The sequence below is a fragment of the Pristiophorus japonicus genome, chromosome X, assembly GCF_044704955.1.
Source record: "Pristiophorus japonicus isolate sPriJap1 chromosome X, sPriJap1.hap1, whole genome shotgun sequence".
NCBI lineage: Eukaryota > Metazoa > Chordata > Chondrichthyes > Pristiophoridae > Pristiophorus > Pristiophorus japonicus.
Window position 1 is genome coordinate 2775309 of NC_092010.1, and position 7811 is coordinate 2783119.

The 7811-nt window shown below is 41.9% G+C and overlaps 1 long non-coding RNA gene across 1 annotated transcript; it reads right to left on the reverse strand.

The window, feature by feature from the left end:
- Positions 1–2696: 2696 nt before the first annotated feature.
- Positions 2697–5705, reverse strand: LOC139240899 (uncharacterized). Its single transcript, XR_011588755.1, has 4 exons — positions 5669–5705; positions 3391–3437; positions 2834–2863; positions 2697–2730 (listed from the first exon to the last, which is right to left on the reverse strand). It is a non-coding gene; the product is annotated as an uncharacterized lncRNA (long non-coding RNA).
- Positions 5706–7811: the final 2106 nt, after the last annotated feature.

Sequence of the window (7811 nt, forward strand, 5' to 3'; positions counted from 1 at the left end):
CAAGCCCCCACAATCAGCAAAGATATAATGACAATCTAATCTGTTTAGTGAAGTTTAATAAGGGATAAATACAAGCCCAGTATACAGAGGCTAACCCCTCTGCTCTTCTTTGAACAAGCTCACCTGAGACAGCAGACGGGATAGAAGGGTAATGAACTGGAAGGGAGAGGTAGTGAGAAAAGAGAGGAGGAGAAGCGCGGCTGAGTTGCAGAAAGAGGGTGGGAGTCGAGTCGAAGAGTGGATGAAAATGGGAATTAAGTGAGTGTAGGACTTGAAAGGGGATAAGAGTGGAGAGCAAAGGACGGTAACGGGTGGAGGGTGTGGCGCGATAGTAAAGAGGAGGGACATGTTCGTGGAGATGGTGAGAGGGAAAGGAGAGAACAGGGAGGAACGTTGGAGAGTATGTTAGAAATTGTCATGAAAGTGCAGAGCGGCGGATCGACCTAGTGAAGGAAATGCGGAGGGGCAGTGGAGCATGAGGAATAGGAGAATGGAGCAGGAACTGAGGGGTGGAGGGGATGGCAAAGTGAAGGGAGGTGAAAGTGGCAAAGGAATGGGAGTAGGATGGACTGGAGTTAGTTTGCAATGGGTAGAGGGTTTAGGAGATGATTGTGCTGTCAGTGTACAGTGGGTGAGAGCGCGCAATTTGAATAATATGAGGTAGGCATTCTTGTATCCAGGAGTCAGCAGTGGGCAATTTGTGTCAGAGTCGGGCTGGGCTTTGAGGATTTTGAGTTGGATGATTTCCTTTTTACTTGGCAGGCGTCCTCAGTAGACCAGCTACATCTCGAGTATGTATCGTTTGCGTTCCATGATTTGTACAATCAGGCGCGTTTGTTTTTGCATTTGCGCTGTACCATTTTTCAGGAGGACATTATTACCTCTAGCGAATGATATTTGGTAGACCATATTAAAAATCCTTCGATACTGGTTGTGCTCTGCACTATTGAGGCCTCCATAGGGAGCTGTCACATATAGTTCCATTACATCTCACACTAGTCTACGGCCTAGAAATTCGGGTCATTTGCGCCTCCATTTACCCCTCGCTCACACCGTCCAGAGCACCTAACGATATCTACTGAATTCTGCTGCAGTACAGCAGCGACGATAACCCGTATGCACGCCGCGCCATTGCGATAGCGATGACGACTTCATTACCACGCTCACCGTCCCGTTTTTGCCTCCGATCCTAGACGTGGTATCAGCCCTGGCGATGCCAGCGACAGCTTCAACGGTTGTGAACCGTGCAACACGCTGCTCACGAGGCGATAGATAAAGGCGAGTTATTGTCCATTGACAAAAAACTATTCCGATATTCCCGTGCACTCCTTTGGCACTTTGAATGCAAGATCCGTGCCACGATCTGCGTGCAGGTAGGAACCTACTGAGTTTGTAGCTTGGGCCCTTCCCTTTAATTGATTGAAGAGCCCGTCCTATGCGGCAGTGCCATGTGGCCCAGTGCAAAGTGTGCGCCCGATTCACTCTGCTTCTGCCCCGTTGGCGGCCCAGAAAGGAAGTGGAGTATGTTTTGGAACATTAACTCACAGAGCCACCTACTGGTGCAGTACCATTAGAGGGTGGAGGCTTTATATCGGTTTAATATGTAATCGATTATTACAGAGCATCATGTACAACACATTACAACTATTGCGTGCAGTTTCTGCATTTTTGCTGTAGGAATATATACAAACATTAACGCTACACATGTTAATATAATTACGACGGTATAACAACAACAGCTTGAACCCATATAGCATCATCAACGTAGCTAAACGTCCCAATGCGCTTCACATGAGCATTATGAAACAGAATTTGACACCGGGCCACGTAGATGATATGATGACTTGATAAAAGAAGTAGGTATGCAACAGCCTCTTAAAGGTAGAGAGTTAGGTAGAAACGCAGAGGGATTTTTGGAGGGGAAATCCAGAGCTTAATTTCGAAGCAGCTGAATGCACGACCCTCCATGGTGAACGACGAATATTGGGGATACACAAGAGGCAAGAATTAGATAGCGCAGCATTCTTGGAGGGTTCGACGATGTTACAGAGATAAGGGGGGATAGTGCCATGGAGGAATTGGAAAAGACAGATGAGAATTCTAAACTCGAGTCATTGCCAGATCGGGAGCCAATGTAGGATAGCGAGTATCGGGGATGATGGCCTGACAAAACTTAATGTGAATTTGGGCAAAGGCAGCAGAATTTGAATGAGCTCAATTTGATGACACGTCCAAATTCTAGCAAAAGTTAATTTCACAATTTGACAGTTACTAGTTTGATAACATACGCTGATACGTATATATATAGTGTTCCTCAGAACGTGACTTCATTAAGGGAGCCCATATAAAGCTTCCATAGCCGCAGGACGAGGTGCAGGATGGAATACTCTCTGGGATGTGGATGAGTTGTGCTCGTTCTAACATTACCAGAAGAGATGCAAGCAACTTAACTGAAAAAGATAAAAGAGATAGAAGTGTAACTGTCAGAGGATCAATATGAGTAAAATAAATTGATTTGACTGGACATTGATAAGATGTTCAGATGATGAAAGCAAGTAATACTATGAAGAAAATAGATATGATAGATATATTCATGTAAATTGTTAGATACCTACCTACATGCATGCATAAATACATGGTGCAGGTGGATTAACTAACTATTAATGAAGCCGTGTATGAATCCTAAATCTGCAGTTCGCTGTAAACCGATTGTTCCTCTATCTTCAAATCCTGTGAGAAGATGGAAGCAATAATTGAGCATTCCTGATCAGTCAATCATTGAGAGATAAAACGAGGGTACAATGGAAACCGTACGAATGTTGCAGACACTTACCATGTAAATGGAATGCAAATCAGATGCATCCTGGAATATAAAATTAATAAAGTTAAGTACAGCAGCATTCAGACATCAGCATCCACAGAAGCACAATGACCAGTGGCGAGAAACACGTGGAACGAGGTTTTTAGAATTTGGCGAATGTACAATGATCTGAAAATTAGAGAAATAAACACAATCAGTAGTTCATTCGACAGAAAATAACAGAGGGAATTAATTCATGTTCTGTAAGGAATTAATGAGAAATGTTTCCAAAGCATCGGAACAATTGATATTGATATAGGCCAGATGTAACTGTCTGAAATGACAGCGGGGAAGCACTTCACCACATTTTATACTATTGACTTGTCCGGTATTGTACGTAAGAAGTCAACTCGTTTAAGATATTTGTGTTAAGAGTTGGTATATATTGCCTGAAACGGTGATACTATCGTGCGTTTCTGTTTGGGGAATCAGTTTTAGTCAAACATTGGAAGCACAGAATTCAGCTTGTCGATATGGCTGTTGACATTCAAAAGGGAAGCTTTCAGTGACACATTATCAATTCGATTCACCTGCTCAGTTTTCTTCGTTACAAGAGGCACGTTGAAGTAGGGTCCCACTGAAAGGATAAAGTAGGAAAGTTGAATAAATACAAATTTACGTTTGCAGTTCTGCCTGAAAAATGCTGTAGAATATATTGATTTTGCCTAGTTCATTAATTCTGTTGAATAATTTGCAGCTGTCTCTGCCCTTGCACTCTACAGATAATGACTGACTGGCGGTTTATCTCCAGCACTGCCTAATTTATCTCAAAATAGAGATTGAGCCTCTCTGGAGTATGTGTGAATACCGGTCGATGGGCTCGGTTTTCTACTCTCACCAGGAGGTTGGTTTAACCACAAGTTCAGTGTCCTGTGAGAATACATTAATTGTGATCGAAGAACTACGATCACGTAACAGTGTGGGCCACCGGAAGGCTGTCATCATCCCCAACAAGATAGCCATGGCACGGCAGTATAGGTGAAAGCATACAGATATATTAATACATTAAGGAAATGGAGCAAAACTATGGCAAATGGATTTAAATACAGTCAAGTGTGAGTTCATTAACTTTGGAACTAAGAAGGGTACATCAGAGTACTTTCTGAATGCTGTAAAGCTAGAAACCGTGGAGATGCTAAGGGTCTTAGAGGGTACTTGTATATAGAGCATTAACATATCATGGAGAGATAGAGAAAATAATCAAAATGGCAAAGGAATGCTGGGCTTTATATATAGAGGATTAGAATACCAAGGCTTAGAAGCCATGCTACAGCTATACAACGCCCCGGTTACACCACACCTGCAGTACTGCATTAAGTTCTGGGCGGCACAACCTATAGAGAATATATTCGCCTTGGATGGAGTGTAGCGCAGAGTTACTGTAATTACACCTGGACTCCAAGATTTAAATGACATGAAGATATTACACAAGCTAGGGTTTTATTCCCTATAATTTGGAATGTTAATGGGTGAACTTATCAAGGTTTCAAGTTATTACGGGGAACCGAGAGGGTAGATAGAGATTAATTGTTCCCACTGGTTGGATAATTTAGGACCAAGGGCATAACCTAACAAATTGAACCCGACCTTTCTGGAGGGAAATAAGGAAACATTTCTACATGCAACACGTGGTAGCAGTTGGAACTCTCTTCTGCAAATGGCGGTTGAACTGAGTCAATTATTAATTTTAAATCAGAGATTGATAGATTTTGATTGTTAATCAAATGTATTAAGGGATATGGGTAAAAGGAGGGTATATGGAGTTTGGCCACAGATCGGCCGTGATTTCATTGAATGGCGGAATTGGCTTGGGTGGCTGAATGACTTTCTCCTGTTCCTATGTTTCTAAGTCATTTAGTTGCCGGGTAATATAATATTGCCCACTTTAAAATTACCCAGAGAGACGTTGCATCTTAGTAAGGTGTGGAAATATCCAATTAAGGATACCTCCTCCTACTCTACAATCGTCCAAGATCTCTGTGTTACTCCAATTCTAGCATCTTGCTCATCCCCTTTTTTAATTGCTGCACCATTGGTGGCCTGGCTTTCAGCTGCCTGGACCCAGAGCTCTGGAATTCCCTCCCTAAACCTCTCTGCCTCTTAACCTCTCTTCCCTCCTTTAAGGCGCTCCTTAAAACCTACTTTTGTGTCCAAGATTTTTTCACCTGTGTTAATGCTTCCTTATGTGGCTCAGTACGAAATTCTGTTTGAAACCCTCTTGTGAAGCGCCATGGGATGTTTTGCTACCCTGAACGCGCTATATCAATGCAAGTTAGTGTTGTTATTGTTAGGAGCTGGGCAATTGAACAGAGCGAGCCTCAATATGAATAACATCTTGCCATCACGACTCACATTCAGTGGATTGTCTGCTTGTTTACTTGATTTGGTGATTAATTGCTACTCAAAAACAATCCAATTACTTAATTTTACAGAACCACAACGTAAACTCTCCAGACTTGGGTACAAATTGACAATGCATGTGTAATGTTGAAGAGGGGAGACGAAGGAAATCACGTTTGACAAATCTAGTCGTGTTTCATGAGGTTGTAACCAGCAGGGAGCTAAGAAGGAACGAGGATGTGCAGTTTATTTGGATTTTCCAAAAGCATTGGATTAGGTGCCACAAAGGATTTGGAAGAGTGGTTTCTGGGATGAAGGACTTCAATTAGGTGCTGCCAGTACTGAGTAGAAATACCTGTAGGCTATGTAGCTTTTGAATTTATTTACCTGCTGATTTGTATTTTTTCTTGATCAGTAAACATATGAGAATCATGGCAACGACACGCACTGCCACTCAAAGTAACGCACCTCTAATTATGTTTCCCTTTGAATTTTGGCGTGGATCTGTGAAAACACAGTTTCAGTGAGAAAAAGCACAAGGTCCAATTAACTATCCATATTTAACATTACATGGGTATGATATGTGTAGAAGAGCACGTGTATATATAAGTATAAGTGCACTTAATGTATATTAATGTTACCAGAAAGGTGTCACAAAACTGAGAGGCCAGAGACCAGCCCAGAAGTCGGAACAATACCAATGAGCCTAAGGCTGGCTCCAGACAGTTAGCACCAATGCATTGATAGATGTAGCATAAACAGGGCTGGTTCAGATTTCTCTCTGCCACTCATTTCCTCCCCCAGACTTTTAACTAGCACTGGTGAATGGTAGAAATTCCCTCTTTCCTGACTGGGCATTTTCTGCTCACTTTATTAGTAACACCTGCGCACACTTCCTCTCGGTAAAGTTTTCTAAATGCAAACAACTGCCAATTGGATATCCCTCAGCCTTTTCACTCGGTAATTTCCACGTGGAATTTTTGTATTAATTGCCGGGTGATAGGTGTCGCTGGCAAGGCCAGATTTTATAGCCTGCCAATGATTGGCTTTGAGAAAGTGGTGCTGAATCGCATTTTTAAACTGCTGCAGTCCGTTTGGTGCTTGTAATTCTTTGTAGCGGTTTGATACAAATCAGAGGGCATTTAAGAATCAACCACATTGCTGTGGGTCTGGAGTGACATATAGCCCAGACCATGTAAGGACGGTAAGTTTCCTTACCTAAAGGACATTAGTTATCCAGTTTGGGTTTTGTGACAAACCAATAGATTCAAGGTTCAATGTTATATAGAAGCTTTTGATGCCACATTCATTAGGTAGCTTAATGTAAATTCACCAACTGCCGCTGTGAGATTTGAACTGATGTTCTATGCATTATTAGCCCAGGCCTCTCAGTAACATAACCACTGTGCTACCGTACCCGTATATGAATGAAAAAAGCAAACAGGAAACACGGATTACATGTGCGAAAAGTTTCACCGCCTGTTCCTTTCGGTGGATACTCTGCAGTTATAGAAGAATAGAATATAAAAGATAGGAGCAGGAGTAGGCCATATGGCCCCTCGAGCCGGCTCCGCCCTTGAATAAGATCCTGGCATAACGTTTATATCATCTCGCCTATCCTGCCCCATCCCCACAACCCTTGATTTGTGCCCAAGAATCTATCAATCTCCGTCTTGAATATCTTTAAAGACTGAGCATCCAGAGCCCTCTGGTGTAGTGCATTCGAAAGAATCACAACCCCCTGAGTGACGAAATGTCTCCTCATCTGAGTCCTAAATGGTTAACTCCTAACCCTGAGACTATGCCACTGAGTTACAAACTCTCTAGGCAAGGGAAAGAGTCTTTTGGGATCTATCCTATTAACCCCTTTAATAATCTTATTCTTTTCAATGAGATCGCTTCTCATTCTTCTAAATCCCAATGAATATACATACATACATTCTCTCCGCATAGGATTGCCCTGTCATCTTAGGAATCAATCTAGTGAACCTCATCTGTAAAGAGAACACAACTGCATAAAGTATTCCCGATCTGGCCTCTCCATAGCCCAAATAATTGCAGCAAAACGTTCTTATGCTTATACTCCAAACCATTGTAACAAAGGCGAACACACCATATGCCTTCTAATTGCTTGCTGTACCTGCATAGTAACGTTCTGTGATTCGTGTACAGAGAAACAAAAAATCCTCTGTTCCCCAATATTTACTAGTTTTTCAACTTTTATAATTGTTTCTGCTTTTTCATTGTTCCTACCAAGTGGATAACATAATACTTCCCCAAATTATATTCCATGATACATCTTCTTGCCAATCACGTAACTGGTATGTATTCATTTGCCACATCTTTATGTTCTCCTTACAGCTTACTAACCCTCCTAGATTTGTATCTTCAGCAAACTTTAATACATTACATTATGACTCATCATCTAACTCATTGATAGAGATTGTAAATAGCTGAGGTCCAAGCACTGATCATCACGGAAATCCACAAGTTACACCCTGTCAAAATGAAAATGGCCCCTTTATTCCTGCACTCTGTTTCCTGTCTTTAAACCAATCTTCAATCCATGCTAATATATTACCCGAAAATCGTAAACGTTAATTTTGTGTAA